General features: G+C 37.4%; 1 pseudogene across 1 annotated transcript; it reads right to left on the bottom strand.

The window, feature by feature from the left end:
- Positions 1–3,765: 3,765 nt before the first annotated feature.
- LOC126946873 (60S ribosomal protein L18-like) lies at positions 3,766–4,395 on the bottom strand (annotated as a pseudogene). The gene has a single exon (XR_007722791.1). The product of XR_007722791.1 is annotated as a 60S ribosomal protein L18-like (transcript).
- Between the last annotated feature and the right edge of the window lie 7,477 nt (positions 4,396–11,872).

Genomic DNA, 11,872 nt, shown 5'->3' with positions numbered 1-11,872 from the left:
GGGCAGACATTAATGATTGCTTATGAACTTGGTTCAGCCATAAAACACAATCTAACTTGCAATAGTAGAAATTTGTATTTTAGACTCTCTGTTCTCTAAGTATCTGCTAGTTTAGTTAAATGAGAGTGAAAAAAATGTAGCATTCATTCTTTTGGGTAGTAGTGATTTGGAAGCCATTTGAATTGTGGACTGTATTTATTTCATTCTCTGTCTCTACTTACTGTTAGCAATGGTTTCATCCCCAAATCAATGCAGACCACTCCTAGATATATTTGTATCTATTATACAAACTTAATAATTATGGGGCAAAACATGTATTTTGAATAGACAATGATGACTGATGAGAACCATAAAAATAAAATGCAAGACAGGGAGATAGAAAATTCTGGAATAAAAATATTTTGAGCCGAGTGTGGTGGCTCAAGCCTGTAATCCCAGCACTTTGGGAGGCCGAGATGGGCGGATCACGAGGTCAGGAGATCGAGACCATCCTGGCTAACACAGTGAAACCCCGTCTCTACCAGAAAATACAAAAACTAGCCGGGCGAGGTGGCGGGCGCCTGTAGTCCCAGCTACTCGGGAGGCTGAGGCAGGAGAATGGCCTAAACCCGGGAGGTGGAGCTTGCAGTGAGCTGAGATCTGGCCACTGCACTCCAGCCTGGGTGACAGAGCGAGACTCCGTCTCAAAAAAAAAAAAAAAAAAAAGAAAGAAAAAATATTTTGAACTGGGTGGTCAGTGAAGGCCGCACTCATACAGTGACTTTTGAACACAAACCTGCAAGAAGTAAAATCATGACCTATGCAGATGTCTGAAACAAAGGGATTCTAGGAAAAGGAGATCACAATTACAAACATCCTGGGGTAGAAGTGTGCCTGTTGTGCTTGAGAAGAGGAAAGAACAATGAAAACTGTAGGGGATAAGAGAATAAAAGAAGTGGCTCATAGGCCTTGCATACAGTTGATTATATCAACAAGGCATACATGAGATTTTCATGGAAAAAAAACAGTAAACAATTCTTTATATTTTTCTACTTTTTACTTTTTAAATATTTTTATTATCTTAAAATTTTTGTGGGTATATAGCAGGTGCATACATTTATTTATGAATACATGAACACATCATAAAGAATGGAGTGTCTATTCATCAACTCAAGCATTTATTCTTTGAGTTACGAATAGTCCAATTACATTATTTAAGTTACTTTAAAATACACGATCAAGTTATTATTTACTATAGTCACCCTATTGTGCTATCAAATAGTACGTCCTATTCATTTTTCTATGTTTTTATAGCCAGTAACTATCCCTACCTCCCCGACAAAACCCCACTAACAATAAAAGCTTCTGGTAATCATTCTTTTACTCTCTATTACCAGGAGTTCAATTGTTTTGATTTTTAAATCCCACAAATAAGTGAGAACATGTGATATGTGTCTCTCTGTTCCTGGCTTACTTCACTTAACATAATGATCTCCACTTACATCCGTGTTGTTGCAAATGACTGTATCTCATTCAGTTTTATGGCTGAATAGAACATCATGATGTATGTGTACCATATTTTCATAATCCATTCACTTATTAATGGATCCTTAGGTTGCTTCAAAATCTTAGCTATTGTAAACAGTGCTGCAACAAACATTGGAGTACAGATATCTCTTTGATATACTAGTTTCCTTTCTTTTGGCTATATATCCATCAGTAAGACTGCTGGATCATATGGTAGCTCAATTTTTAGATTCTTGAGGAACCTCCAATGAAGGGGTGGCCTGCCCCTCCACACCTGTGGGTGTTTCTCGTTAGGTGGAACGAGAGACTTGAGAAAAAGAAATAAGACACAGAGACAAAGTATAGAGAAAGAAAAGCGGGGGCCCAGGGGACCGGCGCTCAGCTTACAGAGGACCCACGCCGGCCCCGGTCTCTGAGTTCCCTTAGTATTTATTGATAATTATCTTTACCATCTTAAAGACAGGGGAGTGGCAGGACAATAGGGTTAAACCAAAAAAAGAGGAAATCGGCAGTAAGACATATGAACAAAAACCTCTGTGACATGAATAAGTTCAAAGGACAATGCTGTGCCTTGAGATGCATATGCAAACATCTCCATAAACCTTTTGGCAGCATAGTTTCAGTCTATCACATGGGGAGAAACCTTAGACAATACCTAGCTTATCTAGGAACAAAGTCACACCCTGCACGCCCAAAATCCATTAAACCTTGAGTTACCACAGCACATGTCTCTTGCAAGGACAAGGTTGGGGGTAGGGTCACAGACTAACAGCATCTCAAATACAGAACAAAATGGAGTCTCTTATGTCTACTTCTTTCTATATAGACACAGTAACAGGCTGATCTCTTTCTTTTCCCCACACTCCAAACTGTTCTCCATAGAGGTTGAACTAACTTACATTCCCACCAACAGTGTACAAGTGTTGCCTCTTCTCTGCTTCCTCACCAGTATTTGTTATTGCCTGTCTTTTGGATATAAGCCACTTCAATTAGGGTGAGATAATATCTCATTGTAGTTTTGATTTTCATTTCTCCAATGATCAGTGATGTTAAGCATTTTTACATACCTGTTTTCCATTTGTGTGTCTTGTTTTGAGAAAGGTCTATTCAAATGTTTTGTCCATTTTTGATTGAATTATTAGATTTATTTTCCTATAGAGTTGTTTGAGCTTGTTATATATTCTGTGTATTAATTTCTTGTCAGAGGTGTAGCTCGCAAATGTTTTCTCCTATTCTGTGGATTGTCTCTTCACTTTGTTGATTGCACCCTTAGTTGTGCAGAAGCTTGATGAGATTAGTTGTTCAACTTGATGAGATTACATTTGTCTATGTTTGCTTGATTGCCTGTGCTTGTGGGGTGTTGCCCAAGACATGTTTACCCAGGCCAATATCCTGGTGATTTTCCCCAAAGTTTTCTTGCAGTAGTTTCAGTATGTGGTATTAGATTTAAGTATTTAGTCTTTTTTTTTTTTTTTAATTTGAGACAGGATCTCATACTGTTGCCCAGGCTGGAGTGCAATGGGGGTGGTCTCAGCTCACTGCAGCCTCCACCTCCCGGATTCTAGTGATTCTCCCACCTCAGTCTTCTGAGTAACTGAGACTACAGGCACGTACCACCAGGCCCAGCTACTTTTTAATCCATTTTAATTTAATTTAATTTTTGTACATGGTAAGAGATAGGGGTCGAGTTTCATTGTTTTGCATATAAATACTCAGTTCTCCCAGCACCTCCATTTACTGAAGAGACTGTCTTTTTCCCAGTATATGTTCTTGGCGTCTTTGTAATAAATGACTTCACTGTACGTGTGTGAATTTGTTTCTAGGTTCTCTATTCTGTACCATATATCTACACATCCATTTTTAGGGCAGTACCAGACTGTTTTGGTTACTATGTCTCTGTAATATAATTTGAAGTCAGGTAATGTGATTCCTCCAGTTTTGTTCTTTTTGCCTTGGATAGCTTTGACTATTCTGAGTCTTCTGTGGTTTCACATTCATTTTAGAATTGTTTTTTCTATTTCTTTGAAGAATGGTAATGGTATTTTGATGGAGATTTCATGCATTGAATGTGTAGATTCCTTTGGGTAATATGGACCTTTTTAACATTATTGATTCTTCCAATCCATTAGCATAGAATTTTTTCCACTTTTTTGTGTCCTCTTTAATTTTCTTTGTTTCCATCAGAGAGATATTTCACATCTTTGGTTAATTTCTAGGTATTTAATTTTCTGTATGGCTATTTTTTTTTTTTTTTTTCAGCATTCAAAATCTTTTTAATAAGAGGGTAGGATCCAAGGTTAGTTCTTGTAGCCTCGGCTGGCCCGTCGGCCTCTGGCACGCTCGAACTTCCAGCCCTTGGAGCGGACTTAGGGTTTGGTGTGGCTGTGCACGGTTCCTGGGGCCTTGCCCAAATGCCGGTACACCTCTCGGCCCTTGCGAGGACCGGAGAGCAGGACAGTGCCGCAGCCCTTGGGGGAGTCCAGGGCCAGCTGGTCGAAAGTGAGGATCTTGCCCCCTGCCCTGAGGATGCGGCTGCGGGCCGGCTGGTTACGCGCAAACATACCTTCAGTTTGAGCACCTCCTGAACCCGCACGTCATCTGTTATGGTCCCCACAACCACGGCCATTTTGTTTTCCCGGCCAGGAAGCTTCATGTTCCGGATCATCCGGGAAAGGGACAGAGGCGGCCGGTTGGTGCCACTCATAAACAACCTCTTCAGCACAACCTGGTTGAATGTGGAATTGGTTCTTCTGGCCAGAAACCTGTACAACTTGACCAACAGCCTCAGGTAGATATCCTGGCTGTTGGGCTCCTTGCCTGGAACCTTTGGATCCTTGTTGTGGCGGATGTCAACTCCCATGATGGCGCCTCCTGCTCGGCCAGGTCCGGAAAACCGGTATGGCTATTATAAATTGGATTACTCCTTTTACTTCTTTTTCACATTGTTCACTGTTGGTGTATAGAAATACTGGTGATTTATGTATGTTTAGTATCCCACAACTTAACTCGATTTGTTTATAAGTTTTAAGAGTTTCCTTGTGGAGTTTTAGGTTTTTCCAAATATAATATCATATCATCTGCAATGAATTCTCATGAGATCTGGTTGTTTAAATGTGTGTAGCAACATCCCCTCACTCTGTCTACCTCCTGCTTCAGCCATGTAGGATGTACCAGCTTTCCCTTCATCTTCAGCCATGGTTGTAAATTTCCAGAGGCCTCCTCTGCCATGCTTCTTGTCCAGGCTGTGGAACTGTGAGGCAATTAAGCTGCTTTTCTTTATAAATTACCCAGTCTCAGGTAGATCTTTATAGCAATGTGAAAACAGACTAATACACTTTTATATCATTCTCTTGTCTGAATACTCTAGCTAGCACTTCCAGTACTATGTTGAAAAACAGTGGTGACAATGGGCATTCTTGTCATCTTCCAGACCTTAGAGAAAAGACTTCTAGTTTTTTATTCCAATCACTATGATACTAGCTGTGAGTCTGTCATGTAGGGTTTTGATTATGTTGCATATGTTCCTTCTATACCCAGGTTTTTGATGATTTATATCATAAATGGATGTTAAATTTTATCGGATACTTTTTCAGCATCAATTGATATGATATATTGCATTGATCTATTTGCATATATTAAACCATCCTTGCATCTCAGGGATAAATTCCTCTTTGTCTTGATGAATAAAGTTACTAAAGTATTGTTGAATTTGGTTTGCTAGTATTTGGTTTAGGATTTTGGCATCAATATTCATCAGATATATTGGCCTTTAGATTTCTATTTTTGATGTGTCTTTGTCTGGTTTCAGTGTCAGGGTAATACTGGCCATGTAGAATGAGTTTGGAAGTATTTCCTCCTCATCTATTTTTTTGGAATTGCTTCAGTAGGATTGGTATTAGTTCTTCTTTAAATGTTTGGTAAAATTCGGTAGTGAAGCCATTAGGTCCCAGGTTTTTCTTTACTGTATGATGTTTACTTATGGCTTTGATCTTGTTACTTGTCATTGGTCTGTTCACATTTTGCATTTCTTTCTGGTTCTGTCATGGCAGGTTGTCTATACCTAGGAATTTGTCCATTTATTCTAGATTTTCCAATGTATTCACATATACTCACAGTAGTCACTAATAATTCTTATATTTTCTGCATATCAGCTGTATTGTCTCATTTTTCATTTCTGATTTTAGTTATTCCGATCTCTTTTTTTCTTAGTCTGGTTAAAGGTTTGTCAATTTTGTTCTTTCCTGTCAAAAAGGCAACTTTTTGGTTTTTGGATCTTTCATGTTTTCTTGTTTCTGTTTTATTTATCTGTGGTCTGATATTTATATTTTTTGTCTACTAATATTGGGTTTGATTTGTTCTTGCTTTTCTGTTTCTTTAAGGTACATTGTTAGATTATTTGAAGTTTTTGCCCTTTTTTGATGTAGGAACTTATAGCTATAAGTTTCTCTCTGAGTACTGTTTTTGCTGTATCCCATAGGTTATGATATGTTGTATTTTCATTATCCTTTGTTTCAAAAAATTTTTCAATTTTCTTCTCAATTTCTTCATTTACCCACTAGTCATTCAGGAACATGTTGTTTAATTTTCATGTGTTTGTATAGCTTCTAAAATTCTTCCTGTTATTAATTTCAAGTTTTATTCCATTGTGGTCAGAGAAGATACTTGATATTATTTTAACTTTTTTCTATGTTTTAAGATTTGTTTTGTGACTTAACATGGTCTATTCTTGAGAATAGTCTTTGGACTAAGAAAATGAATGTGTATTCTGTAACTCTTGGATAAAATGTTCTCTAAATATCTACTAAATCCATTTGATATACAGTGCAGATTAAGGCTGATTTTTTTCTGTTTTTCTGTCTGGAAATATGTCCGATGTTGAAACTTAGCTGTTGAAGTCTTCATATATTATTGTATTGGGGCCTATCTCCCTCTTTAGTTCTGATAATATCTCCTTTATATATCTGGATGCTCTGGTATTGAGTGCATATATAATTAAATTTTTATTTCCTCTGCTGAATTGACACTTTTGTCATTATATAGTGACTTTGTCTCTTCATATAGTTTTTGTGTTCGAATCTGTTGTGTCTGTTATAAGTATAATGACTCCTGCTGTTTTTTGTTTACCATTGGCATGGAATATATTTCTCCACCCTGTTATTTTCAGTCTCATTTCTGTCTTCCTCTTGTGAAAACAATTTTATCTGGTGATGCAATTTAGTTTCTTGCTTTTTATTTAATGTGTATCCATTGTCTGTTTTTTGATTTGAAGTTCCTATGAGGTGTGCAAATATTAACTTATAACCCATTATTTTAACCTGATAACAACTTAATGCCTTTTGTGTAAACAAAAAGCACGCAAAAGGAAAACTAATAAGCCTCATGTTAACTTCATCCCCCTGCTATTTTACCTTTTGTCATTCCTATTTATAAGTAAATTTACTGTGTTTTGAAATGTTTTTGTAGTTATTATATTTGATTAGTTCGTCGTTTAATCTTTTTATTTAGTGTAAGAGTAGTTTACACATCACAGTTACAGTGATAAAATATTCTGTTTTTCTGTGTACTCACTATTACCATTAAGTTTTGTACCCTCAGGTGATTTTTTATTGCTCATTAATGTCCTTTTCTTTCTGTTTGATATACTATCTTTAGCATTTCTTTTAGGATGGTTCTGGTATTAATGAAATCCCTCACCTTTTGTTTACCTGGGAAAGTATTTCTCCTTCATGTTTGAGGGATATTTTCAGCAGATATACTATTCCAAGGTAATTAGTTTTTTTCTTCAGCACTTCAAATTTGTTGTGTCACTTTCTCTTGGCCTGTAAGGTTTCTACTTAAAATTCTTCTGCTAGATGTATTGGAGCTTAATTGTATGTTATTGTTTCTTTTCTCTTGCTGGTTTTAGGATCCTTACTTTGCCTTGACCTTTGGGTTTGATCATAAAATGCCTTGAGTTAGTCTTCTTTAGGTTAAATCTGCTTGATGTTCTATAACTTTCTTCTTTGATATTGATGTATTTCTCTAGGATTGGAAAGTTCTTTGCTATTATTTATTTGAGTAAACTTTCTACCTCTATCTCTTTCTCTGCCTCCTTTATAAGGCCAATAACTATTAGAATTGCCCTTTGAGGCTATTTTCTAAATCCTGGAGGCATGCTTCATTGTTTTTTATTGTTTTTTTTTTTTCTTTTGTCTCTGACTGTGTATTTTCAAGTAGCCTGTCCTCAAGCTCAATGATTCTCTCTTTTGCTGGATTCATTCTGCTGTTAAAGAGCTCTAATACATTCTTCAGTATGCCAGTTGCTTTTTTGCAGAATTTATGCTTGATTCTTTTGCATTATTTTAATCTCTTTCATGAATTAATCTAATACAATCTTGAATTTCTTTTATGTGTTATCTTGAATATTGTTGAGTTTTCTCAGGACAGTTATTTTGAATTCTTTGTCTGAAAGATCACACACCTCTGTTTCTCCAGGATTGGTCCCTGGTGCCTTATTTAGTTCATTTGTTAAGATCATGTTTTCCTGGATGGTGTAGATGCTATTAAATGTTGTTCACTGTCTGGGCATTGAAGAGTTAGGTCATTATTGTTGTCTTCACTCTCTGGCCTTTTTTGTAGCAGATAGCTACAAAAAACCTTCTTTGGAAGGTTTCCAGTTATTTGAAAGGACTTAGGTGTTGTCATCTAAGCTGCTTCTGCTGTGGTTCTTGCAGACTCATAAAGGTACCACTTTGATGGTCTTGGACAAAATCTGAGAGAATTCTCTGGATTACCAGGAACAATTTCTTATTCTCTTTTATTACTTTCTCACAAATATAGTCTTTTTCTCTGTTCTGAGCCACCTTAGGCTGAGGGTGGAGTAATCAAGTACCCCAGTTGCCACCCACCACTACGACTGTGCTGGGTAAGATCTGAAACCAGCACAGAACTGAGTCTAACCCAAGTTGTGCTCTAATCACTCCCTCACTGCTCCATATGTTTGCTCGAGGCCCTGGGGCTGTATAGTCAGTGGGTAGCAAATCCAGCCAGACGTGTGTTCCTCCCATCAGGGTGATGAAGTCTCCCAGGCCTTGGGTGGGTCCGGAAGTTACATCTGGGAGACAGAGAGTAGAGTAAAAAACCTTAGAAGTCTACTTGGTATTCTCTGGTTTTGCAGTTGAACTGGCGCTCATCACAAGATGCAGTTTTTCCCATTCATTCTCCCCCTTTTCAAGGGCACAGGAGTTTTACCCCATAGCCACTGCCACCCTTGACCATGAGGAGTACTACCAGACTACACCAATGCTCCTTTAAGGCCTAAAGTCTCTTAAGTCAGCTTGTGGTGAATGCTACTTGGTCTGGGACTCACCCTTTAGGACAGTGGGCTCTCTTCTTGCCAAATGTAGGCCCAGAATACCATCCATAGTTAAGTCCTGGAATCGGGGACCCCAAGAGCCTGCTTAGTACTATAACCCCTCTAGCAGTGTTGGCACCTCAGGTGCAAGAAAAAGTCTTCTTTACTTTTCCTTCTCCTTTGCTCAAGCACAAGTTTTGTCCCACAGACACCACAGCTGGTATTGTGCCGAGTCTTACCTGAAGCCAGCAAATCTCATAGTACCTGGGTATCCTTGTCATTATTCAGTACCACAGGCTCTTCAGTTCGCAGGTGATGAATACTTCCAGCACTAGGTTCTTTTCTTCAAGGAAGTGGGTCTTTTCTTGGCCCAGGGTGTGTCTAGGAATGATGTCTGGGAGCTAGGGCCTGGAACAGGGTCCTCTTTTATCTGACCAGTTCCCTATTCTGCTGTGGTTGGCTGTTGTCAAAAAAAAAAAAAAAAAAAAAAAAAAAAAAAAGCCTTCCTGCTCTTCCCTCTTTACTTCTCAGACAGATGACATGACAGTCATGGCTTTTGGAGCCATGAACTGTGCAGTATGGGGTTGGGGGAGGAGTGATGCCAGCATTCTCTTGGCTGCACCAGCTGGTTTGTCAGTATGTAACTTGCTGCAACCCCTATCCCAGCCTACTGGATCTAGTTCAGCCCTAGGACTCACCTACTAGTTCCAGTTCTTATTGCCTAGGCTGCCTTTCGAGTTTACTTAGAGACCAAGAACACTTGGGCCCTTGGTGGCGATGTTTGCTGTCACCCTAGTTGGGGCCCTGGGGATGGGTAAACTCCTGTGGCTGAAACCTCTTTAAATGCTCCATCTGTGGGTGGGCCTCAGCTGTTTGTTCTGGTTTTCCTTTCTGCTCTAACAGAACAACACTGAGTTTTTAACCTCACAATTGCTGGTTCTTTCTGCCGGCAGTGCCTAGAGATGCTCTCAGCACCATGCTGTGGCTGCTGGGTGTGGAGGAGGGGCAGTATTGGTGATTCAGGACTGTTTTTTTCTATCTCTTCAGTGCCTCTTTTAGCCATATGAAGTTAAAACCAGGTACTGTGGGTGCTCACCTGATTTTCGGTTCTCATGGAAGTGTTTTTTCCTATGTAGGTAGTTGTTAACTTCGTGATTTTTAAGGGGGTGGGGTGATTGGTGGAACTTTCCATTCTGCCATCTTGCTCCACCTCCCTCCATGATAGCTTCTAAACCAGGAGTTTACTGATGGACGCATGCCTCACAATGATTCAATAAACTCTTTTACCATGCTGATTTTTCTCCATGGAAATTTTTCAGTTCCTCTAGAGGAATAAAAGTTACCGTGAATAAGACCTAGTATTTGCTGGCACAACAGGGTGACTATAGTCAAAAATAACTTAATAGTACCTTTTGAAATAACTAAAAGAGTAGAATTGGATTGTTAGTAACACATAGGATAAATGCAAGATACTTCATTTACCTTGATGTGATTATCACGTATTGCACATTGCACACCTGTATCAAAATATCTCATGTAACCTATAAATATGTACACTATTTACTCATAAAAGATAGAAATTAAAATTTAAGAACAAGTTATCATAATTGACAATATATATTTTTTCCTTGCATAGAATAGAAAATTTAATATGTAGTAATAAGATCTATTAGGAACTGTTGTTTCTAGCCAATGTACTGGTAGGTGGTTTCTCTAAGAGTTTATTGTGCAACTAAATTACTAAATTCACTTTTTTTTTTCTCTTGTTGCTGGCTTCTCTCATATAACTGATTCTTTGTATCCTACTAAACATTGAAAAATTTTACATAGTACATGGTATGTTTTAAAAATAAGTCACTTGTCCTACACCTTTTCTTGGGTTCTAAGGTCTACTCTTAGAAATGTTCTTTTAAAAGATGTAAGTATCTTTCACATGCTTTAAAATCTTTAAAGTTTTTTTCATCTTTAAAATTGTTGACTCCTGTAGGAAATACACATATGAAAATCCAAAAATTGGCTTTCCTCTGAAATATTTTATGAGTAGTTATTTTAATGTGATATCTCCCTAATGAGTTATATTTCTAAATAGTTTTATTTAATAAGCTGTTTTTATTACTGCATTCTACATCATTATAATTTAACTCCAAAATCTATATTTATTTGTCTGCTGTTTCCTGTTTGTTTCATTTTTATGCTTTAGACTTTTGACTTATCAGGGACTATATTTGCATCAATATTTATGTAAATAGTAGGGGTTTTACAAACTACGGGATGCAAAAAGAGGAAGTTACCCTTCAAATTGAACAATACAAGAATTATTTAAAAGATGTTTCCCTTGTAAGTGCAGCAACATGATGTTACAATTAGAATTGAGCCACATCAATGTGTATTCCAATTGTGAACCCAAAAAGGTGACAATGTAATGAGATTTGACAGGATGTAGAAAGGTGAAAACTCATTAACAAGCCAGGTTCTGCTTTAAAAATTTGATTAGCATTTTTGTATTATGTAAGAAGGTTGCTTTGCATTTCAAGAGGAGAGCAGCAGTTGTGTGGCATTTAAATCTATTCTGAATTAAAAATGATCAGTTTTTTAAAATTATAGAAAATTCTTATGCAAATGAAATGTAATCAAACCATGCTTCAGACTCATTATGCATGATTGATATGCACTGTAATTTGCTTACTAATTCAAGGAGCAGAGGAATTCCAATTATCATATTGTTTATTCAGTGCTGTGACACGCTGGAAGTGATATTAAATTGATTAGGATAAGTGGTAAAAACCAACAAGATGTGTCCGTATCCAACTTGACATTTATTTTATATAAAACGGTGAGGATTTCTTACTATCCTGAAAACCTCAGCTTCTTCATAAAGAAGGAATTCAAAAATTTTTCTGAGGCTCTTAAAGATATTAAAATCAAAAAGATAAGAGATAACACACTTTTAAAATGCCTTCAGCGAAAAACATTGCTTTTTCACCTAAAAGTTTATTTGTGACCTGTGATTAGATGTATCCGTAATGTATTTCT

Source organism: Macaca thibetana, chromosome X (assembly GCF_024542745.1).
Source record: "Macaca thibetana thibetana isolate TM-01 chromosome X, ASM2454274v1, whole genome shotgun sequence".
Lineage (NCBI taxonomy): Eukaryota > Metazoa > Chordata > Mammalia > Primates > Cercopithecidae > Macaca > Macaca thibetana.
The sequence above is the reverse complement of the archived record's forward strand: the minus strand, read 5'-3'. Positions and strand labels throughout refer to the sequence as shown.